Source organism: Talpa occidentalis, unplaced genomic scaffold (genome assembly GCF_014898055.3).
Source record: "Talpa occidentalis isolate TD23 unplaced genomic scaffold, MPIMG_talOcc4v2.1 talOcc4.5, whole genome shotgun sequence".
Classification (NCBI taxonomy): domain Eukaryota; kingdom Metazoa; phylum Chordata; class Mammalia; order Eulipotyphla; family Talpidae; genus Talpa; species Talpa occidentalis.
In genome coordinates, this window is record NW_023604861.1 from 133,247,142 (window position 1) to 133,271,458 (window position 24,317).

The 24,317-nt window shown below is 55.1% G+C and overlaps 3 long non-coding RNA genes across 4 annotated transcripts; 2 read left to right on the forward strand and 1 right to left on the reverse strand.

Annotated features, from left to right (window-relative positions):
- Positions 1-5,800: 5,800 nt before the first annotated feature.
- Positions 5,801-8,228, reverse strand: LOC119259539 (uncharacterized). Of its 2 annotated transcripts, XR_005128489.2 has the most exons (4): positions 8,039-8,228; positions 7,197-7,431; positions 6,572-6,644; positions 5,801-6,466 (listed from the first exon to the last, which is right to left on the reverse strand). It is a non-coding gene; the product is annotated as an uncharacterized LOC119259539 (long non-coding RNA). The 2 variants fall into 2 exon arrangements; XR_005128488.2 differs by lacking the exon at positions 7,197-7,431.
- LOC119259541 (uncharacterized) lies at positions 8,213-11,694 on the forward strand. The gene is made up of 3 exons (XR_005128490.2): positions 8,213-10,426; positions 11,193-11,286; positions 11,561-11,694. It is a non-coding gene; the product is annotated as an uncharacterized LOC119259541 (long non-coding RNA).
- Positions 11,695-12,624: 930 nt separating this feature from the next.
- Positions 12,625-14,634, forward strand: LOC129146865 (uncharacterized). Its single transcript, XR_008554167.1, has 3 exons — positions 12,625-12,638; positions 13,837-14,177; positions 14,547-14,634. It is a non-coding gene; the product is annotated as an uncharacterized LOC129146865 (long non-coding RNA).
- The last annotated feature ends 9,683 nt before the right edge of the window (positions 14,635-24,317 follow it).

Here is a 24,317-nt window from a genome sequence, read left to right on the forward strand (position 1 = left end):
GGCTAACAGGGGAGCCCTGGGGTCCTCTCCAGCCACGGCTCGGCTCTCTGCCCTTTGTAGAGGCTTGGCATGCCCAAGGTTGAGACGTAGCTTCAGAAGAGTAGGTAGAACCAGCCCTGTTCTGTTCCCTGGCCCTGAAAGTGCAGGAGCCGAGCGCACAGATTAACATTCACAGCAGACCCCTCCTTCTCCAGCAGTGAGAAGCTGGAGGAGCGCCAAGCCTCTCAGCATCGGCCGGATCATCGAGCCGACTGGTCACTCTCAGCTGGCAGCTTCAGGACTATCCCACGGAAGTGTTTTGGACCCACAGGTCCTCAGCCCTATTAAGCACCTGGTTACCAGGTTACCAGGCCTGGAGGGCAGAGACTGTGCATTTGCTCTGTATCCAAGTGCTCACACATCGCCGATGCCCCAGAAGTGGTTGTGAGTCGGTGGATTACCTGTTGGGCTTGAAGACAGTGGGCAAATCCCCTAACCTCTTCACCCCTCACTTTTCTCATGTCTAAAATGAGAAAACTAATAATGCTGACTTGACATGATTCTCGGGGGGCTTGAACAAGAAATGCTATGGGAAAAGAGTACTTTTAAGAGGCAAAGCCCTAAGAAAAACATTAGTTCAAAGAAGCACAAAAGGCTGCGGGGAACCAGGCTTGGGGAGGAATTGGGCTGAGCGGGGTCCGGGAAGGAATGCTGCAAGAAATAGTGTGACAACCCGAAAGGTCAGTCCTACTGGAAGGGATCTGGTCATTCCTGTGCTTATTTGCTCTACAATCGGAAAAAATACCGGACAGATGAAAGCCACCGTGCCGTGCGCAGCCTGAACAAGAACTGTGGGGAAACGAGTCTTCTCCTGGTGCCCTTGGGGGTGATGTCCGACCAAACTGGGTGAGGTGTTCACCGCTGGGGGGTCCTGCTGCACGGGGCCCGCTGGGCTACATGTGCTTTATCCCACTTAATTAGGAGTTGGAGGGAGATTCAAAACTGCTGCCCCAGAGCGATTTGGGTTCTGGAATCCAGGGATCCGGGAGGGTTCAGGTCAAAGGCTTTCCCATTATTAAAGTGTCCAGAATGACAGAAAGATCCAACGCCCGCCGCCTGACCTCCACCTCCACCTCTGTCCCCCCCCCAGCCTCGGGCACAGTCTTATTCAAATAAACAGTCCTGGGTCCCAAGCGGAGGGACTCCGAGGCAGAGCAGAGACCCTAATTGTGCTTTAATGAGGCCAGGGTTTGCTCCACCGGCTGTTTACTGAAGCCATTTCAGTTTGCTGCTTCTGGCCAGAGATGGCAACCACTAGCTAGCCTGCTCAGAATAAATGTCACCGCGGAACCAGGGGAGGTTGGGCCAGCTCCCCACGCCTTGCGTCCCCTCACTCTTCGAAAGAGGTTGAGGACCAGAGCAGGCCTGTCTCTAATGAGGTGGCAATGAAAGAAGGGACAGCATGCTGAGAGAGGGGTGCATGGGCATTCTGGGGGCCTGGGCCCAGCTTCCTCTGTGTCAAAGAAAAAGCTGGCCCTGGAAGGCTTCCTGGAGGAAGTGTTGCATGACAACGGCTCAGGAGCAGACGCTGTCCTAGAACACAAAGAAATACACAATTAAGTGACTTACCCTATATGATGACTCCCACTGAAAGAGAAATACCCCAAACCTGGGGGGCCCAGAGCCGCTGATTGCAAGGCACTGTGCACTCACTTTCAGTCTTCACCACCAGTCAACAAGGAAGAAAGAGAAGGGAGATTATAAGCAAGCAGCAGTTTCTTTAATATTTAGATTGATGGAGGTTTAGCCCCAATATTCCAAGGGGGAAACTGAGGCTTGGAGGGGTAATGACTTGGCAAAGGTCACACAGGGTGGAGCCAGAATGTATCCAGAATTACTTATTCACTCACCAATGACTTACTGAGTGCTAACTCTAAGCTGGGTGTGGTTCTAGATGCTGGGATTGTGTCTGGAGATCATCAAAGACGTGGCCTCAAAGAGATGAGATTCCAGGCAGGGAGACAGACCAAGAACACACTGACATATAATGTAACGTAACATCTGTACGAGCGGCTGAGCGCCGCTGCTTGTCTGGGACACACAACTTCCCTCACAGCCATGAGCGTCTGGCTTTGGATGAGTCCCTCGGTCCTTTTTATTTCCAGGGGCCCGACATTCAGGCTTAATAGCATGCTGCTTATCCACACGCCCTCCATAAACCCTAAATGCTCCTTTGGGGGCTTGTGCCATCCCCACAAAGGCAGTGCAGCATCAAAGAACTCTGTTCTCCGCTGATGCCTGCGGCGCAGCTGTCCTCAGCAGCCTGGAATCCTCCCCAAAACAAGTTGGCCCCTGGGGTTCTCCTGTCCTTCCTGGAGGTACCCTCTGAAGTTCCTGGCGAGGAAGTTCTGGTTCAGATAAAGGTTACCCAAATAGCTCCCGCCGCCCAAAATGTGGTGGGAGATTTACAGGAAGCGGGGAGGGGTGGCCTTCCAGGAGCCGTAAATCTCCCCTGCCCCAGGCTGGGAAGAGAGCGCACCTCAACACTAAATCAATTTCATTGGCCTGCTCCGAGATTTCTGCACTTGGAGGCAGGGCCTGGGGTGGGGAGGAAATAGCTGTCAAGCATCCGGAATGATGAGGACAGATGCTGGAATCAGAGCTTGTGATTTCCTGTGGCCCAGAGGCTGCTTGCTCTTCGTCTTTGCTTGGGGGCCTTGTCCCAAAATGCCTCTGTCTCAAGCACAAGTAGCTGAAGCTCCATGGCTGGGGTCCCTGATGGCTTTGGTGTCCTCTGGGGCTGCTTTCTCCCAGCTCTGCATGGCCCTCTCCCCATCCGTCACATCTCGGCTCAAATGTTCCTTTCCAGAGAGGCCTTCTCTGGACACTGTCTAAAGCCAGCCCTTACATCCCCTCCTTTCTGGGAAGCCCTCCTGGACAAGCTTGCTACAATTATGGAGATTCCTGAATCTATATTTATCACTGGGACTGCCTGGAGAGTCTCTCTGTCTACACCGAAAGGTTGTCTTGTCTCTACTGCATTCCTGGTCCCAGGAGGCCATGTTCAAACTTGATTGGTCCATTCGCAAAGCCCTATGTGTCTCAAAAACCTGAATGGCGCTGGCCAGATTCAAACCTGGCTTGCTTGTCTTCAAAACCACCATGAAATTCAAAAACGCAAACCCAGCCAGTTCCCGAGAACCTACCCTACACTGGGTTTGGCTGTCTAGCTCTGGGGTGCAGCAGAGTGGCTGCACCCCTCACCTGGGAGCAATGGGGGGACTCCTATTATACCAGGACAGGACATAGCATATATAGTCATGTGTCACTTGCCACAGGAAGTGTGCTGAGTGAGAAACATGTCCTCAGGCGATCTTGTCTTTGGGCGAGTGCAAGGCAAGGAGGCAAGAAGTCAGGACGGTTATGACCTCACTAGGCAATAAGAATTTGGGGACCACCCTTATCTCTGCCATCCCTGGTTGACCCATCACTCTTCATGCAGCACACGGCTAGAGTAGGTGCTCAGTAAAGATTTATCCAATGAAAGAAGCAATGACTAAATTACCAAAAGACATCCATTTCCACCTTCCACTTACAGCCTGAGTAGCAAAGATGAATGGTGCGGAAGGGAATTAACCTCTTTATTCCCAACACAAAGAGTGTAGAGGGAGGACCTTTCACCAAAAGCATCCGTGGGGTGTGCTTGGCTCTGGAGAGAGCTTTATGCTTATCTCATTCTACAAAAAGATTTCATGGAAGCAGTTTTTCCTCCTCATTTACATGGGGACATTATACCCAGAGGCTGAATTATGGGGTGAGCACAGTAAGGCTGTAGACAGCTCTTACCTCCTTGCTCCTTTCTTGCTGTTTCCCCAAATTAGGTCTTTCCAAAGGTCCCTGCAGTCGGGACCATGTCTCCTCCCCTTGACCCGGCCCCACACCTCGTTTCTGGCAACAACCCAGGGTATCACCACTCCAGACCTGGTGTTCCTCTGGCCATGTTCATCTGCTCGCTTCTGGGGAGCAGAGGGCTACCAACAAGAGGAGATGGGGGTCACTCCCCTCGCTGTGGTAAAGCAGCCCAGTTGTCTGGGCTCCCTGACAACTGACCACGGGCAAGTGCTGCTTTCAGTTTATGGGGTTTCGAATAAAATCACCTTGGGGTGAAACTGTAGTGGGAAAAGATAAGAAAGGGCAGCTCACAGTGTTCCATCAAGGTTGGCACGCCTCTCTTCTATTTGCCTCCATGTTCTTTCATACAATTTCCCATGCCTCCTCTCACTCCTCCTGCCCCATCCTCACAACATACCCTCTTTGCCATCAACAAAAACTCCCCACACATCTTCTGTGATACCTTGCTATGTACCCCCAAATTAAGATATATAGCCCCAAATCAATAGATAGATGGATGGATGGATGGATAGATGGATGGATGGATAGATGGATGGATGGATGGATGGATGGATAGATAGATAGATAGATAGATAGATAGATAGATAGATAGATAGATAGATAGATCGATCTCCAATCACCAACTTCAGGAATGTGTCTAGGTTTCTTAGTCCCACTTTGATGGGAAAAAAATGTCAACACACTCAACTTCTCTTTCTGGTCACATTTTTAAATAGCCAGCATCTTTCCCCACTCGTCCATTCTGCCAACAAATGTTCAGCACAATGCGAACAATCAGAGTCTAAAGACAAATCAGACTCAGGACTGTCTCTCCAAGAGCTCCTGGTCTACTGGGAGAGCAAGGTCACAGCAGTTACCCATGGTGAGTGAGGGGGCCGCAGAGCACTAGCTAGGTGGACGCTGGTTGCTGGAACAATGTCGCTGTCTTGCTACAATAGAAATTTATCTCTTGCTCATGAAACAGCCCAGTGCTTGCTTGCTGGTTGGCAGGAGGTTGAGTGTGGGGCAGTCACTGTCCCACTGTCCCCTGGAATCTGGAGCGCGCCCCAATTTGGGAAGGAAAGAACAGTTATATGGGTGACCTGTGAGCCAGGTGGGGCTGGTCAAGTTCATGGGCTTGCTGTGTGCTAAGTCGCTTCCCGCTGGGCACAGCCGAGGATGATCTTTCTTGAGAGGGAAATACAAGCCAAAGATGACAAAAGGGACACCAGTGTGGAAAACCTCCACTTGGCTAGCTTGCCCCTTTGCATCAGAGAGCTGAGCATTGTAAAGATGAAGTCACCTTGACGAAGTCTCACTCTCAACTTTTGTCTTTGTAGGGTGACCCGGTGGCATCCCAAGGCAAGTCGAGGGTGTGCTGGGTTCAGACACTTGACACCCGCCCAAGAGGAGAGGCAGAAGAGCCAAGAAGAGGGTCTGCCCTCAGGGAACCAGCCTCGGGGCTGGGTGAGCATGAGGCCTGGAGGCGCCAGGCAGGCAGCACGGGGTAGTGCTAACTTCTCAGGACGAAAGGCCCGAGACCACACCCAGCCGGGAGCTGTTGCTCAGCAGGACCAAAAAGCCATCTGGGCCAAGCCTCTGAGTACCAGAGTCCTTGTTTCTAGCACTTTCCAGGTGGGTCTTGTCTAGCTCATTAGGCAAACTGGAGCTCTGGAAGAAAGAGCTCCTCAGGGTCAACTAAGGTTCCAGAACCTTCCAGCCACAGACCCTCACTCCACCTTAGAGAGGCAGTTGCTATCACACCATGGGAAAGAGAAGGGGCCTCAGCTCTGCTCAGCAAACTCAAGGCAGATCTGCAACCAGAAACCCAGCCTCAGGTTCTCCTCAGTTCTTTTTGCCAAATGCGTTTACAAAAGAGAAAAACCGAAGGAGCTGTATTTCTTCCAACTCGGTTTCGAGTCTCGGAGGCTTTCCTGGAGAGACAGAAGGCACGTGGGAGGCTGGAGGACGGCCCTGCTTCTCCAGGGGACCGAGGTGTCGGGGAAACGTGATGTGAGGAAATACATTTGCACAGAATGAAAAAGGGAGAAAGGGAGCAATTTTCAAACCTTCAAGCAATTAGGAAAAAAGGCATCTCAGGAAATAAAAAATGACCCTTTCAGGAATGTTCCTTCAGAGAGTGAACAAGAAGCCCACACATCTATTACATAAAGTAAATAGTCTGGTTACCTGATTTTCTGCATAATTGATGGGGAGAGCAACATAATCACTCTGGCATTCATTAACAGAGCTTGAAAGCTAGTTTTAACACCTGCCACACGCTCACACACACACACACACACACAAAATGCAGGAAAGATAAATCGCTGTGGAAGGAATGTATTTCAATGCACCACCAGCCAGTCTCCCTGACACGGCCCCCTCCCTCAGTCTCGCTGGTCTCACTCACACCCTTCCCGGCTGCCCATCTCCGGAGCCGTGGCCACCGGGACACCTGGACGCTGCTTCAGGGCAGTCACGGCCGCCGACGTCCGCGTCTGGGGACCAGGGCGGCTGGAGGAGAAACAGGAAGGCAGCCGGCCTCCCGCAGACACTCCGTTGTGACTGGCTGTGACCTTGGCTTCCGTTTCCTCCTCTATAAAACGGAGAGGACTTTGGTATCCACTTCATGCTCAGCAAGGCCCCAGCACGTGGTCAGGGCTGCAGACCGGACCTGTGCTTGTCGTATGCACATACCTACCCTTGACAGAAAAGGCGCCTGGATTGGGGGGAGAGATGCCTTGGAGGGCGAGCTAAGTGCTGGCAGGCGAGCCCTGAAATAGAAGCAGAGCCACACAGAGGAGAGGGGGAGCAGTTATCTCTGGGAGGGAGGGAGTCGTGCATCCTGAGATGGTTTTGCTCAAGAGGGACTTGGAGGATGCGTTGGAAGAGGGAGGAAGCGGGTTGGCCTACTGTGCTTCACAGATACCGCAGGGGATTGGCTTTTTATTTTTTTTTAATTGAAGGTTTGTGGAGAAAAGTGCCTCTTGCTAAAGGCTCAGCTGATGGCAAGCAATTTTTGGTAATAAAGTATTTTTTAATTAAGGTACGGTGTTTTTTTAGGCGTGATGCTATTGCACGCTGCCATGAGAGCAGCCTAGTAAAAGTGACTTTTATACCCACTGGGAAACCCAGGCACTCATGACACTCGCTTTATTGTGATGTCCGCTTTATGGTGGAGGTCTGGAACTGGCCCGAGATATCCCGAGGTGGCAGGAGGGTTGGCTTGCACCAAGTCCACAGGGAAGGCACAGCAGGGCTGTGCAGAAAATCACTGTGGAGTCTGCAGCGCTGTGCACAGGAACAGAGGAGGGACCTGGACTCACCCCTCAAGGCAGGAGAGGAAGGTGGGGGCCCCCTCCACAGGGGTGTCCGAAGGCACTGCCACGTGAGGGCTCCTAAGAGGGGTGAAGGGGCCTGGTCTGGAGCCCTAGAGCCTCAAGGCTGGTGGGGGGCACTGCCCCTTGCCGGGCAGTCACCACTCCTAATCCTCCTGGTCTGCAGGGTCACCTTGATGCTGCAGCAGCTCAGAAACGAACTCCAGTTGCCCAAATGAGGGGCCTGTCCATGGGGCAAAATAAACAACCCTCATAAGATCCAAATGCTTGGATTCCTGAGAGCTGCTGACAAGGCTGAAGGAGACCCCTTAGGAGCCAGTGGATTTGAACATGAATAAAGTAGCCTCTGTCCAGTGAGGGAAGGATATGATATGAACATGCCTCATAGGGATTTGGGGGCCGATCCAGATTCAGGGACCTAGCAGGCAGGTGTCCCAGGTCAATGATCTTTCAGTTCCATGGTGCTGTCTCCCCACCAGTGCCACAGGGCTGCACAGCTCCAGAGGTGTTATGCAGCCTGCGGGCAGTGGGGAGGGTGCCCCCGAAGGTTGATCAGTGCAACTGTCTGCAGCAGCCATGAGGTGAATCAGATTGGAAGAGATGGGTCCTTCTTCAGTCGGGGGATGTGTGGACACAGAATCTGACGTCACCCTTCTCAGGCAAGAGTTTGGAGTGGGTCTAGCCCGGGGTCGCATGCAAAGCACTTGCCCCACCCCAACCTTGCTTAGTGGACCTTGCTAAGCCTCCCATCCTGACCAGGAGAGTCATTGCTAATTCATTCATTTTAAATACATTTACTCCATGCCAGGCCTTGTCAATTGCTCACCTACCTGCCAGGTGTGTCAGACACAATTTCTGACCCTCTAACTCCAGGTTCACATGAGAAACCCAAGGCCCAGGAAGGATGGGGACCTGCCCACAGTGTAACGGTCAGTCACGGAACCCCATCCCCTGACTCCCGCTCCAACTGTGATGCCTCCAAGCTCCTCCCCTTTGACCTTTGACCTAAAGCAAAGATGGCAATGACAGCTCCAACTGACTGGACAGCCATAGCTATCTGAGAGACACGTCGCTTTCTCAAGGCCCTCGTCACTGTCCCTGAGGAGGCCACAATCCTGGCCGCCAGCCCAGGTGACTTATCATTTTCAGTAATTGTGTGAGGTGGCTTAGCTCAGCCAAGCAACTCACATACCTGTCAACCTGCATACATGACCTGGCAAAGCAGGCTTGAGCGAGTCCATTTCACATGTGAGGATGCTGGGGCTCAGAGCCGTGGGCTGGCCTGCCCTTGGGGTCACAGAGCAGGAGATGAGCCAAGCCCTGAGCGCTGAACCACAGGCTGAGCGTCTGTCCCCAAGCCCGCGGCCTTTCCAGGAAGACAGAGAATCTGCTGCGTGGCGAACCCCTCTCTTCACCATCGGCCTTGTCACCGTGGCTGCACATGTTAATAGTTTTTTCCTTGGAAATACCCTGCTTTCATTTGGCGTTGGCTTCTGCAACTGTGCGGTTTGCGAACAATATGAAAATCAGCATTTCATCAAGATGTAAAGCTTGTTAAGCAAGATCTTGAAATCCCTAAAATTATTCTTCCAGTATCAAATGGAACAAAGGATGTTTGGATTTGAAGTATTCATTTTGCAAAAACTGAAGTTTGTGTTCATGAATTTCTAAGAAATAAGCTCAAGCAGAGACAGTTGAGGGTTTTCCATCCTGTGAGTTTTGGGGTTTGATACAAACCTGGTTGCCAGAGAGAGCGCGGTGGCGAAAAATGGAGCCTCCCAGGGAGACGTGGGCACTTGCTGTGTGGTTCTGGGCTGCCCGTCTCTTGGTCCGTGTTTCTCCACTAGCGCTGTCGGATTGGACACAGTGTCCCCTCTCGCCTCTCCAGCCATGATGGTCTTGTGAACGTGACCTCTCGGTCTACACTCATTAGAACAAAGTCAGTCATCTCCCCTGAGGGAGCCATTCCTTAACCACAGCGGGTCTTTCTTCCCCGAGTTCAATCCCACGTGCAACTGGAAGGCAAACTTTGGGTCTGGGAGTAGCCTGATGTCCAGCTACTCAGCCCAGACCACAGACCTGTGGCCATGATAGGCGGGGCTGGGAGCTTGAGGGGCCTCCCAAGCCCCCTTCCAGGGCCATGTATCTCCTCTTGTTTTCCAGCTGTGGAGGGATCTGGGGGAGGGAGGAGACACAAAGAGCTGAAGCGACAAGACCTCAGGAGGGTCCTCCTTTGAAGAAGGATTCTGATAGGAGAAGGCAGGAAACATTGTTTTGAATCTTGGCGGAACCAGATCATCCTTCAACAAAAGGGCTTTGACGTGGAAAGCAACACAGCAAAAATCCTACCTGTTTCATGCTGCCTGGTGGTAAGAACATCAGCTCCGCCACCTGCCAGGTCTTCTGCTTGCAACCTGCAGAAACGGAGGCGCCATTATCCACAAGAGGAGCGTTTGGAAGGTTTAAACTAGGTGATGTATGTAGGGCGTCCGGTGCAATTGCCGGCACATAGGGGCAGCCCAGGAATGTTTACTAAGTGAAAATGGAGGCTTGTGCGGTGTCCAACTCTCTCAGTCTAAGGACGGTTTGGAAGGACAGAGGGGGACGTCAGTGGGTGAGTGGGGCTGAAGGAAAAACAAGGGGAAGCCACGGAGAGCCAGCGGTGAGAGGAATGGAGGGCGATCGGTGGAGATGAAGCAGGAAGGTGAACGGAGAGGCAAAGGCAAGCCCTGGGAGAAGAGACTGGGGAGGATGCGGAAGGCAGGGCCCAGGGAGCTGCAGAGTAAAGAGAGATGGCACAGGCAGGCCTCATCTCTTACTCAGAGAGTGAGAGGACATACAAGCGCTTTCCGGTCAGGGCTGGAGATTCAACGACTTTCCCCTCCAACGACCTCTCTTCTTTGGAGAGAGACAGGCCTGTCTCTCCACCCTTCCACTCCGCACTCCAGAAGGCTCTGCATGATGGACCCTGGTTGGGACAAGACCCCAGGTGACCCTGTCCACCTTCCCTCGGGGGTCCCCACTCCCTCTGGCTAAGACAGCTGGAGCTACGCTCTGAGGATGGCTGGAGGCCCACTTTCTGGAACAAAGCAGTGATTTCCTCCAGCACCGCGATGGCCCACCCCCTCCCCAAATCCTCAGGGAAGGGCAATTTGTGGGAACGGAGCTGCTGGGTAATAGATTTCTCTGTCAACATGATGAGTGAAAGAAAGAACGAGGTAATTACCAGTAATGCACTTCAATTATGTCTCTGCCTCCCCACCCCCCAACCCCAGCCTCATGTCCCCATTTAATTTTCATTTAAAACAAAACAGTTGCCACAGACCCAAAGCTAAAAACAGAAATCCCTTTCAGCTCCTGGCAAATTAGCAGGAATGTCTTATTATGGAAGCCGTGGGCGACAAACTTCTTCCAGAGCAATACAGGAAGCGGGCCTGCCGGTCCCCGGTATCCCTCGCCTCCAAAACTCCATCCTCCAATGCTCCAAGCAATTAACCTTGTCCCCCCAAGACCCCACATCGCCCTCCCCGTGCAGGCCTGGCTGAGCCTCTTTCAAAGCCCTTGCCTGAGGAATTCTGTCAAAAATCAGTAGCACCTTGAGGAGGCCTGAGGTCAGGGGACTTCCTTGCTACACAGGAAGGCGTGTTCTATCAGAAAAGGGAAATGCTCTCAGACCCTCAGATCTCGGGCAACTAAAAATAAACTAATAGGCCTTAAATTAACTTTTTCTTTCTTTTGCCCCCTCTTCTCCACCCCCCACTTTCCACTAAGACTTTTCAACTTGAAGGAAAAGCATTTATTATCTGAGAGTGACACACAGGAAATTAGACTTATAAATTGTGCTTAAAATGTTAGAGTTTCCAACTTTCTTTAATGCTAATCTTCATGCTAATAGGTTGTGGAGATATGTGTTTTGACTTGAGAGAATTTTTTTTTCTTTTCTAATTAATTCTCGGTACACCACATGAAACATTGGCGGTGGAGGGCTTCCAGAAGTTTGCTCGGGGTTGGAGACGGGCCCTCCTGACAGAGTTCAAACGGCCATTTTCCTCTGGAGCTTCGAGAACCAGTCCTGTTGGTTAGTGTTCATTCAGTCCATGCAGAGGGCCAGAGCCCCCGCCGCACCCGCCACGTGGGAGGACGAGGGGCCTTGGCCTTGCCCAAGTGGCCGCCCCAGCCTGACCTTGCACAGTGTCCCTCTCTCTTCTTTCCTCCCTCTCTCCCGCTCTGTTCCAGTCTGAAGAGCCCCCCAGCTTCCCTGCCCCTGCCAGGTTCACCCTGCACCCACAGCCCCACGCGAACCCTGCTCGACATCTCCCCACACCCTCGCTGAGGCCTCCTGGCCTTTGCAGATGTGTTCCTTGCTGGGTTGGTATGTGAGGAAAAGTCTACCCGCTGCAGGATGCCCCGCCCCCAGAGCCCAGGACACCTCTGGACCGGAGGACGCTCCCAGGTGCCATGGTAACGCGGGGAGGGGCGGGGCCAAGGTGTGACGTGGGTGGGGCTGGTCTCCTGGCTTTCCAGGGGCCTCTGCCAGCTTCCAGGAGGCTGGGTTGCTGGATGGGGGAGAGGGGCCGATTAACCTGTACTGTGATTTAAGAAAAAAATTCACATTCTCTTATCTATAAGAATGAAAATAAGGGGCCTCCCTGGTGGCACAAGGGGTTAAGGCACAACCTATGAAGCTGTCCGCAGCCTCTGCAGCAGGAGTTTGATCCCGGGCCAGGGAGCAACCCACATGACACAGCAGACCTCTCCTGTCTCGCCCGCTGCTCCCCTCAGCAGTGTATTTCAGTCAGTCTGCCTGTTCTGCTCCCCACTCTGTCTCTGGTGAATCCTCTCGCCCCCCCCCGCATCTCTGGCCTGTACCCCAGTTCTTGTATGCATAGATAAATCTTTTTAAAAAATGAAAATAAAAGTACCCTACCAACCCATGGAAGAGATGAACTAGTTACTCCCCCAAACCACACCCCCTTTCCTCCCAGACACACGGCCCTGCCACCTCTCCCAGCCTCCCTTGTGGTGAGCAGTGGTCATGTGAGCCAGTCTGTCCGATAGGTGAGCCTCCCAAGCTACCCGTCCCCCAGTCCTGCCCCTGAAGCCTCCTGTGCACGCTCAATGCTAGTTTCCACCCCTCCTCCGCAGGGGGGTGGGGGTCCATCAGCCACTGTGCCCTCGGAGGAGGACAGAGCCCTGGATCTGTGGACCCCAAATGTCACTCAGACGGGCGCTATCACGAGGGGTGTGTGTTCTACCAGCATCTGGTGGACAGAGGCCAGGGGTGCCACTAAATGTCCTTCAAAGCACAGACTCCATTCCCGTGACAAGGAAGCATGTGCGTCTCAAGTGTCAGTATGGCGGCCTGAGAATCTCTGCTCTCTGTCAGCCTGCGACTCCCAGTGAAGGAAGCAGGAGGTACCTCCTGACCAGGTAAGCCAAGCAGATTTCGTGGCAGTTAGTAGAGGAGTTAGTGCACTGTGACCACACCCCACTTCCTGACACTCAGCACGCTGCTCATAAACAGGAAGAATGTTCAGACAGGTACCCCTCATTTTACTGCATTTGGCTTTTACTGTGTTTCACAGATATGGTACTTTTTGCAAAAGCCTGTGATGGTGGTTAGCATTTTTTTAACAATAAAGTGTTTCTTGATGATTGCACATGCAACAGACTAAAGTATAATGTAAACATAACTTTTAGGTGCACAGGGAACCCAAAAAATTCATATGATTCACCTTATTAAGATAATTGCTTTACTGCGGTTGTCTGGAACCAAACCCAAAATATCTCCCAGGTGTACCTATATTTACACACTGCCCTAAATCAGACCTAATGAACACTTCTCTGTGCTCAACAACCCAGTTCCAGCACTTTAAATACCCACTGCTCCACACCTTGAAACAATGACTTGTGTCTGTGGGTGTCAGCTGAAGTTCACAGTAAGTCTCACAGTGCAGGGACTGATGCTCAGCTATGTTCAGATGAGCTCAGGAAGCTCTGGGGTCAGTAGCGTTCCACACTCTATTGGTGGCTGGGGACAGAGACCTCAGTAAGCTTCTGCCCTTGCCGTCAAGGAGTGTTCTGGCCCGTGGGAGAGAGAAGCTTAAAGAGACAGTGGAAATCTAGAATGCAAATGTTGGCAGGGCAGCACACATAAGAGGCACTGATTTTACAATCTAGCACATGGCATTAGGGGTTCTTCCTCTCCCCTTCCCCGAGCACACCCCTGGAAGTCAGAGGTCCTTGGCCACATGCCAGGGAGTGCCACAGAGAGGGGATGAGCAGCCAGACCCTAATGCCAGCAGTGGCCAAGCTGTCAGCATGACACGTGACCTTGGCATTTCTCATCTCTCCATCCCAATAGCCCCACCCTGGGCCTAGTCCTCCTCTTCATAGCCACATAGCCTGTGATATGCATTTAATACTTGTGCAAATGTGTCACAAACTGTCCCCAGGCACTAGGGACAGTCACCAAGAGAGCCTTTCTGGCTACATCTTTATATTGCTGTGATGTGCCAGATACAGACCAAAAACAAGACCAGGACCTTAAGATGCAGCTGCAGGAGTGAGGACCTCATCTTACCTTGGGGCTAGAAGTTTTCTAGATAGCAGTGACATCTAAATTAAGATTTGCAGGGATGGAATTAGAAGGGCGAGTGTTGAGGAGGTGAGAAGCAAGTTGAAGCCGAGACATCGCAAGAAGGGAGAAGACAGCATGCTCTTTTTGAGGCGTCGTGAGATTGTTGACTCACAGAGGATGTGGTGAGATGTGTCAAGAGTGAGGTTAACCGGTGACCTGTGTCCAGACCGCACAAGGACTGCCTAAGTGAAGGACAGCAGGAAGCACAGAGGTTTTCCCTGGGGGTGAGGAGGTATCATGATGCTGGATATGCTCTAGAAGAATCGGTCCCACTGGCCTCTTGAGAATGGGTTGGCGGAGCAAGACCAGACCAGGTTGTGATTACCCAGGTGAGAGACAGCGGCCAACACACTCTCGTGCTGGGGGGTGGGATTGAGAAACGTGCCCTTGAGTTTTAGTTTCCAACCTCATCCACCACACAGGGGCTACAGAGAGACTTAAACCTGCTAATCTGACTTGTCAGCTCCCTGCCCAAGTTCTTTGGTGACTCCCATGCCCGCAGGATCAAGGGCAAGCCCTCTAGTAAAGGTCCTGCAGATTCTGGCTCATTGGCATCCTTTCCTTTTTTCCTCTAAACCTGAACTTCACCCTGGCCACCCACTCCCTCCACAGCTCCATTAGCACCTTCTTCAGGAGATAAATCCTCTTATTAAATCCTCTTATTTGCACCCAGCTGGGTTTGTGCCTTTTCTCTGCAGGTGCTTGGTTCCTGGTTGGTGATCTGCCCAGCGAGTCCAGCAGCTTCCTAAGGACAGGAACTGACCCCAGCATGGTGCTGGAGTTCACTCAAAGGCTCAGCAAATAGCTGCAGAAAAAAACAACTGAATGGATGGATGTTTGCATGCTTCTCCATCCAGACCTTCCAACTGGAATTGGCTATTTCCATCTCCTCTCGGGAGACCGACCTGTCCTTCAAGATTGTGCCAGGCCAGTGTTCGTAGCTATAGTACACAGCTCCCAAGAATGAAGGAATTTGTTCCTTCTCAAAGAGCCATGGGCTGTGGGGTTGCAGTCCAGGTGGTGGGTTTCTCCACCTGTGCCCAAGTCAGGACTCCAGGACCAGAGAGGCCTCGCTGCCTTCAGCACATGCCTTCCAAGATGACTTCCATGAGAAGGGGGAAGCTCAAGGGGGGTACATGCAACCCTCAGAGTGGCTAGTTCTGGAAGTACTCACAGCATGTCACACCGTGCACTGTCTGAAGGAGCATGTGCAATGCCCGGGCAGTCAGGTTCCAGTTACGTGGAAGACAGACCGTCCTAGAGCCGATCATCTTAACCAACATCTGGCTCAAATGTCACCAACCTGAAGCCTTCCTGGCTCTCAGAATCTGTAGGGAATCTCCTCGTCTAGTTCTGCAGGTCCTTGCACTTCTCACCAACATGGCAGAGGTCATCTGCCCCCTGGGCCTCTGTAGCTTCTTTCCAGAATAATCAGCAGTTTGGCTCTGCCTTCTCTCCCTTCTGACACGCTGGAAGGACGCTGCAGCGGGAATTGGGAGAACCAGCTGGCCCCGCCACTGGCTCCCTGTGTGATCTCAGACAAGTCTCCCCCCCGTCTGGTCTCATTTTTCCCCGGGTATACAAAATCGGACAGGGGCCCTGCTAAGGTTTCTCCCACCTCATTTTCGGGGGTCGCAGGTGAGCAGCCGTCACCTCTCAGCCCTCGGCTTACTGCTCACTCTCAGCCCTGCGGGAAACCCAATCATGAGCTCCCTGGTGAGGGTGCCCAGGGTGCTGCCAAGGCACGTGGGGGCCCGAGCGGAGGGCGGGGAGAGATGGGGCAGCAAGGTGGGCAGGGTGAGTTAAAGTTTTGGTGTCATCACTTTGTGACCTTGTGAAATGGGGTGTCTCTCTGAACCTCAGCCTCCTCTCTCGTAAAAGACAATCCCGATACCTGTCCCAGGTGAGATCTTCCCGGGGGGAAGATCCAGTAAGACTCAAATGTGAAATCCATTGAACACAGGACAGGCCATGCTTCACTTCACCTTAGAAATGCACCTGTCCCAGAACAGTGCATGTCCTGCGCCCCGACATGCTCCGTGACCCCTCCGGAGAGAGGGCGGGAGGACCAGGGCAGGGGCAACACTTCTTGAGACCCTCGTTTGAAGCCCATTTCTGGCCCCCTCTCCTGCTGGACATGTGGGGAGACCCCCATGCAGCAGACAAGACTGGGAGACCATGACTCTGGCTACTGCAAGGGGGGCAGGCTGCAGCTGAGGCACCCCCTGGCTGAGGGGCTTAAAGCTCACGGTGCCGGGAGGAGCCACATGTGGCGATGGTGGCCTGAGGGGACAGCAGGGACTGGTTCCCCGAGTTGGAGGGACCAGGTCAGTTGGTGGGGCCATGTCAGCGTCGCTCCTGAGAGTGAGGGCGAGGGGTCCGTGACGAAGCTGGAGCAGCAGGCCCTGGAAAAGTGAGGTGTATGCCTGCTGCCCCGAGCTTCAGGATCCAGGACCCCTGCCCCCAGAATTGCGCCAGACTCTGGTCATTTGTGTCACGACAGGCCCTCAACCTTTGGGGTAGATTGTGGAACCTCACCCTGATGTGTCAGTCACATCACCAACTCCAGTGTCCATGCATATCCAGTGAGGCGGGGTGGGGGGTCCCCACTTGACCCAAAAGCAGCCATGCCCAGCAGCTCACCTCTGATTTAAAACCCAGCTAGCCCGATTTCCAACTCCACGCTCCTTCTGATCCGCCACGACAGTGCCCTCCTCACAGCCCAGCTGAGACTCCCCAACTCCTAAAGAGAACCAGAGAGAAAAGGCATGGTTGAAAGCAACACGTCTGCCCCCGCCCGCCCCCATTAACCCCTGAGAACACAGTCCCTCGGCTTCCTCCTCACCTGCAGGGTTCTGAAGGGACCAGCCCATATTTCATTTAAAAAAAAAAAAAAAAAAGATCAAACACCCTCCACCAGTGACTTTAACTTATTTATGGGTTTGATTTTTTTCTCCTGGATCATTTCCTTTCATTCCTGCCAGAAGTCGTTGCCTGCAACCCTCCCAAGTTATTAATAAAAGAAGTCAAACGGTAGCCAGCACCGCGGCCCGATCTTGGCTCCCGCTGACGTGGTCCGTGTGTGCTAGAAGCAGATGTTTTCACCCAGAACACAGGCCCTTGCCAGGCTGCTCGCATCTGTCCTGTGTGCCGATGAGAACTACAGGAATTCAGAGGACAAAGTCTCTCTCCAACCCAAAGGGACGGGAATGAAGAGTAAGGATTGCCACTTAGATCACGTCTTCTGCGTGCCCAGCTCCCGGGGAGGTGCCAGGGATGCCCCGAGCAAACCCGCTGCACCGTCGTCAGCAGGGCCCCTGGTCCAGCCGCACTTGGCTGAGCTACGTCAGCAGTTCCTGGAGGCCCGTCCCAGCCACAGCAGGTGGCTCTCCTGGCCTCGCCGGGGCGGGGTGCTCTTGATACCTTTGTTCAGAGTTCTGAGTTTACAGTCAGCGGAGGAGTTTGGGCAGAGATGTAGGCCAGCACCCGGTGCAGATGTTTGGCAGCGGAGACGCCTTCTCCAGGAGGGAACGGCTGGATGAGCACGTCCTCCAGGCGGTTTCGTCTTGGCCGGGCTTGTCCCCAGCCCATCTCACGCCCATTAACACAGCGGATTAACTTTCTCTTGGGTGTCACCAAGTTGAAACATTCCCTCTTGGGCAAAGGCCTGACTCCTGAAAGTCTCCCCCTCCCTCTTGCCAGGCAAGAAGGAGCCCAGGGACAGCTCCAAGCTCCCCTGAGAACAGGAGCTTGGAGAACAATACGAGGGTGCTGAAAATGGAGAGGCGGCAGCATCTGGGGGGAGCCCGTGGAGAGGGGGATCCAGCCCAGGGGAAGTGGGGGTGGAGGGGATCCCCAGCAGAGCTAGGTGGCGAGGAAGGCAGATGTTTGACCCAAAGCCACAAGAGCTCGCTTCTGGCGTCGCCCTTCCTGCCCATGGACAGTTTACCTGGTCTCTGTCACCTGCGGTGGCCAAACTGTAGTTTCTTCATCTGGAAAGTTGGTTTTTCAGGGAAGAACTTTTCTGTTTTGTTTACCTGGAAAAGAGGCTGCGGGAATCAAATGAGACACCGAGAAACGGCCCTGAGACTGGCAGATCTGTTCAGACTCTAAGGGGGTCCTAGCGATCTGCTTGCTGGCGTAGGACTTGGGACCCTTTGTGTCCAGGGATGACACAGACCCGAGTGGCTTCTGCTCCTGCCACCAGGCCTGGACATAAGTGCATGTCTGCCCACGTGGGATTTTCTCCAGCCCTGGAGGGAGCGAGGGTCTGCAAGGGCCTGGGGTAGCCATCCCGCCTCCCCCAGCACTGTGGCTGGTGTCCCAACGGGCAGGCTCCTCCCCCGGGGTCTGGCCTCGGAGCAGCCACAAGAGTGAGGCTGTGTCCAGGGTCCTTTCCCTGGCTGCCTCTGGTTGATGGCCCTGATGGCCACCCACCCACCAGCAAGCTCATTTGCATGTCACCCCCCATGGCTTCCAGTGAAGAGGAGGCAGGGCACACAATGAGACGGTTATGCTCAAGCTGCTGCCCCGGGTTCCACCCCAGGGCCTGTGCTTTCACTGTGGGCTCCATTCATTGCAGAATACATGTAGCCCTAGTCACTGGAGCCCACCCCAGCACCCAGCCGCACCCTGGGGGTGGCCGAGGGTCTGCATCCGTCATGCAGCATTGCTCAGATTCCCGGGGGAGGCACGGAAGGTGGCACCGTCTCCCCACAACAGGCCCGCCCGGAGCAATCCCCTGGCATCCGGCCTCCCCACTGGGCCTGCTCCAGGCTCAGCCTCCCTTCTCCACTCTCGATTCGGCATCTACTACTCAAGATGGCCTGTCGCCCCGGGCACACGACGGGCGGCTCAGGACAAGGCTCTTCCCGCCAGGCTCTATTCTGCAGAGACAGGTGTGCAGTTAGGTGTCGGGTCGTGTGCTGCCCAGCCCGGCCCCGGCCCGCGGGGTGACTTAGGCCAGATGCTTCCACTCTCTGAGCCTCACTATCCCAATTTGTAAAATGAGGATATTAATTTCTTCCTCAAGATTGTTTTCAAAATCAAATCAACAAAGTTTGCAGCATGTCCGCACGCCTGTACTGTGTCAGTGTCAACGAGGTCGTCTCTCCGCAGGCCGGCAGGGACACGGGGTGCTGCGGACGTCACTGAAGGGACAGGAGGAATCCCCCTTCGCCTTAACTGCTGAAACGATTTCAAAGCCCTTGGCATGGACGCTGCTTGGGTGGGGTGGTGCGGGGGGCAGGTTGACCTGACCCGACGTCCCCACCGCCCTTGGTGTGGACTTCTGGGATTCTGTGGGTCCCATCTGGGGGGTCCTCCCCGCAGACTGTAGCTTCCCGGGGCCCCTGAGCCCACAGGGCCCCTGGATGCATGTGTTTCTGATTCTGATTACACGCGCTGACATCACCCCAACGGCATGCCCGGTTTGTTGGTTTGTTTCACGACCACCGAGCTGGGAGCACAGGAATTCAGGGGCCAGAAAAATTGGATAATGTGGCACAGTCTGCCTTTGCTCTCTGCCCTCCAAATCCTCTGGGGCTCTGTGGGCTTGCCCGAGGTGGTGGTTCCTGTCCCTCGTCACCGTGAGCATCGGGCAGGGTCCCTCACCTGCTCCCTCACCTGCCCCCTGCCTGCCCCCTCACCTGCCCTGTCTCCCACCTAAGAAGCAGCCAGGACTCCCCGGCAGAGGTCTGAGAGCTGCCCACATGCCGAAACCTTCCGAGGGCCTCGGGAAATGTCCGTCGGGGACAGACCGAGGGACAGGCTGGGCATCTGGGGTGGTGGCGGGGAGAAAGTCAGGTCAGGAGTCAAAGCACCCTGCGTCTGAGACCTGGCTTTGCCCCTCCTGGGATCAGGGACGATGGACTTCGCTTCCTCCTCTCCATCACGCCGCCCCATCTGGAAACAGGTTGGCGAGGATGAACACCACGCGCGTGGCACCCGCCGGGTGCGCCTCGGTGGCAGGACTACGTGCATTTCTCCATCTGTCCCTGCACTCCTGGAGCCCGGGCCACACCCTGGAGGCACAGCCGTGCTGGCGCTTGGATCCTCAGGCCCGGGCCGAGCACCTGCCTTGGGCTCGCCCAGGGAGCAGCTGGAGGAGGATGGCGCCTGTGCTGAGGACCCGGTGCCAGAGCCCGGAGGGAGGCAGCTGCTGGGCCTGGGAGGAAGGAAGCGAGGATTCCACGGAGGAGGGAAGGTCTGTGCCTCTAAGGGGGGGCGGGGATTCCCCAGCTTGGGAGGGGGGCGCGGAGAGGAGCGGGCACTGCAAAGCCCCTGTCCTCTCTGCCAGCCTCATGCTCCACCTCTGCCCAGCAAGCCCATCCCCCATCCTGCAAATCAGTCCAGGGGAAGCTACCTCTGTGCTTGCACACACACACACACACACACACACACACACACACACACACACACACACACGGCAATCTTGGAGGCTCCACCTTCTGCCGTGTCGCTCATGGCCCTGCTACTGCCCCGGCTCTCTTCCCAGAGGGCAGCGCTCTTCATGCAGGACCCAAGGACAGACCCCAAACCCGGTGAGGCCCCATCCAGGCGGGAGATGAGGACGGGGGGCGCGGAGATGGGAAAGCGAGGTGTCAGGGTTCATGCCGGGGCCGGGCCGTGTGTCAGGAGCTCGTCCATCGTGGGACACGAGGCCGGGACTGAGGATGAGGACCAGACGGCGGGGGCTGGGCAATCCCAGCTTGGGGGAATGAGGTTCCCCCCAGATATCTGAGTCAGCTTCCCTCACACCTGCACCCAGGCCCCAGCCACGCCCCAGCCCAGGTCAGCGTGGAGTGATTCAAGCATCTCGGGGTTCCCTCCGAGCCTTCCCTCTCCTTCCCCGCTCCCCGCGCTCCCTGCATCTCCTCCGTCCTCCCTCCCTCGCCCTGTCCTCTCCTTAGTCCTGCCTTCTCTCCTCCCTCGCTTCCTGCTTCCTTCCTTCCGTAGGGCTCGCTCCAGGTAAGGACGGTCCCTCCACAGACGAACCAGACAAGAAGCCTCCTGCGGGGTCACACGCCTCGAGGAGAGGATGAGCCGAAGTGGAACGCGGAGCACGAGCTCTGCCCTGGAAGCGTGTTTGGCAGGCGTGGGGAGAGGCCCGGACGCCGGGCTGGGCAGGCACCTCCTGAAGGAGGTGATCTCCAAGCTGAGGCCTGAGCGCCAATGAGCCTTCCCGGGGGCAGAGAGCAGGAGCTGGGGGAAGGCGCTCCGGGCGCGGGGACGGGAAAGGCACAGTCTGCAAAAGGCGGGGACGTGGGCGCAGGACAGAGCCTGGAGCGCCAGCCACGCGAGGGAGAGTACCTGCCTGGGCTGGCGCCAGAGCCCGAGTCTGTTGCAGGCTGCAAATCTGCAGGGGACCAGGACGCGCCCTAGTGCTGCCCGCAGAGGAGGTGATGAGATTTTTCTTTCTTGAAAGATGGGCTGGCTGCCGAGTTGGAAAGGGGGAAGCAGAGACTTCAAAGACTCCAGTGTGAGCGCAGCCTGCCCAGGCCAGGGGTGTGGGGGTGAGGATCACCAGCGAAAGTGGCATGGCCCGTGGGGATGAGAGGGGGACAGGAGCCTGACGCACAGGCCGAGGGGGCTGGCAATGCCAGACCTGGGTTTGGCCCTGGGAGGAGGAGTGGACCCTTCCATTCTCTAATGTACCCCAATAAACTCACTGTTCCCCTGGCAGCCCCATTTCACAGCTGCTGGGGAGATGAGCTAGCGAGGGCCTCATCTCTGAGCCTGGCCCCTCCTTGGGTACCTGGTTGTCAGAGCACTTGCGTGAATCTACTTGGGACTTTGGGGCCCAGGGGAATCTGTACCCCCAAAGGCTGCCAGCGCAGCAGTGTCTGCTGGGCTGCTATGGACCCCGGGGCTCTCCTGTCCTGCATCTTCAGCCAGACACTGTCCATGAGGGGGAGATCTCTGAAGTGAGAAGTCTAGACCCTCAGATTCCCTCCAGCTCGTATGCTCTGCATGGCCCAGGCAATCAAGGAAAACTTCCTGTAGGAAGAGCTATGGAGGCTGAGACTGGGGAGTGGGTGAGATGGCTCAGCCAGGAGAGAAGAGGAAGGGAGGGAGATTTAGGTGAAGGAAATCAGGGTCATCGTGTGAAAAGTAGAAAATGGTTGCTGTGTTGTCCCTGTCTGTATCCGTGAGGCAGTGTGATGGGGGGTGTGGGGTCGTTTTCTGTTCTAAGGATATCACCCACAGATTCGGGGTTCCAAGAGCTCAGGGATGGGGAGACCTGTGGTGGCCGGGGCCATTAAGAAGACTCACTGAGGAGAGACAGGCCCGGCAGAAGAGGAAAAGTTGGGGTGCACTAAAGGGCAGCTGGGAGCAAGGCGCACCGTCCCCCAGGGCGTGGAGTGGGAGATGGGAGATGGGAGCCTGGCTCGGGCGGGCAGGCCAAGGGGCCGGTGTCTACCCGGGAGTCGGGTTCAGCCTCTCTTCATCCCTCGCTTTGTATTTCCAGCTCTGTGGTTTCCTAATTTATTTGGCTTGAAATTTGTGTCAAGCTCTTTTTTTCCAGGTGTAATTGAAACCAAACCTCTAAATGCTTGCTCATTCCTGAGGGAAATTAAAGGTGATTTCAAGCAGGAAGATCACAGATTTCAAGAAAAAGGGCCTGGGGCTTGGGGAGAGGGGAGGTTATGGAGTGTGAGGGCGGGGGAGTCATGCATTTTGGACTGGGGCGGCCAGAGGCTGGGGCCTCTTTGGTGAGATTAGCTGCAGCTGATGGCACTCTCCGGCGGGAGGAGCCCAGCCTGGCAGAGCTGGGGAAACCTGCCCCTCCTCCAGGCTCGGCTGGGGTGTGCCAACTCAGGGCCTCCTCCATGCGTCCCCCCCAAACTCATCTTCCCCAAAATCCTCCCTGGCCACCCTGCAGGGTGGCTGACAGGCTCAGGGAGAAGCGCCTGCCCCTCTTCCCAACCCCCCCCCCCCACCCCGGGAGCTACTCGACCTCAGACAAGCTCTCAGCCTTCCTGAACCTCCTCAGCTCAGCTCCCGCCTCTGCACACAGCGCGATCCCGCAAGCGGCAGCAAGGAGATGACCCCCTGATGCGCTCAGGGTGTGGATCACGTTGGGGACCAGCAGACTGATGGCCTCCCTTCGCCCGGACACACGTTTCCTTAGGGAGTGAGGGCCGGCTCCATGGTTACCTTGGAAACAAAAACTGTTCCTCCTCACGCTCTTGCCTGTCATTTACCTTTTTTTTTTTAATTTTTAAAAATTTATTTATTTTTTATTATATATTTTATACAATATTTTTACATTTTTTTACATCGTTCATTTTTGTGCAATGTCTGCTTTCTCGTCTCGGTTATAGTCCCCGTGAAATTCCCACCGGCTACCACTTCTCCCATGTGCCAGGCCCTGTGCCAGCCACGCTCTGCACATCTGAGCACCTCACACCACAGAAACTGGGACGTGTCTTCACTGCTCCCCCTTTAGAGCTGAGAAAACCAAGACTCAGAAAGCGCGTTACCTGCCCAAGGACATGGGGCTGGGCACTGGCAGGACCTCGGGAACTGTGACCTCACGGTGTCCCCTCTGCACGGCTCTGAGGGGCCGCAATGACCCAGCTGTGGAAAGGGAAGCTCCCGTACAAACTCCCCCCAAGATGATGCTCTGAACCCCCAACACTCGCCTCTCTCCTCTCCCGCCCTGCTCTTAACTCTCAGCCCCAAGACCTCTGGCCCCTCTCGCCTCACCTCTGCTGGCACCGGCTAGTCTCCCCAAGGGATCTTCTTCCACAAGGACCCCCCACAAAGGGCAAAGAAATCACAGTCCAGTGCCCCAACCCTCATAACTGGACAAAACAAGTTCCCAGTTTAGGGTTTGGCACCTTTTGTGTGTCCCTCGGGGACAGTCTGGAAGCTGCAGGAAAGATGGTGCCAGCTTGCCCAAAGGAGGCTGTCAGGGTTGGAGGGAGAAGGGAGCCCTCTGCTCCCCACTGTGCAGCAGGATCTGGATGGCCCCTCTAGAATGCCCCCCAGGGCGTGGCTCAGCTGGGGGTCATGGGGGCTGCCTCCCAGGGAACCCCATGCCACCTGCGACCGCCTGCAGCATGTCCACAGCCGCACCTGCTCCCACCCAGGCCACCCGGGGCTGCGCCTGGGCCTCTTGTTCTTGCCCCTGGTTACCTCTGTTGGAACTCCCCCTGAGAGCCAGGGCCTGCACCCTGCCCGGCCAACCAGGCCAGGAGGAACATGGGGCTGGTGTCTCCCCACCCGGCCCCATCAGCTGGATGTGGGGCCCTTCTGTCCTGGTGCTTCTCTGCCATGGAAAGGCTTCCCCTCGGGAGCAAATAAATACAAACAGCCCAAAACTGAACTCAAGTTTCTCACTTTCCCCAAAGGTCATGGGTGCCTCGGAGAGTGCCTCCCTCTTGGCATTCGCGTCACCGTGTGGCCAAGGGGCACTCAGGGACCCCAAACAAATGGGGCACACGCTCTAAAACAGGGTCCTG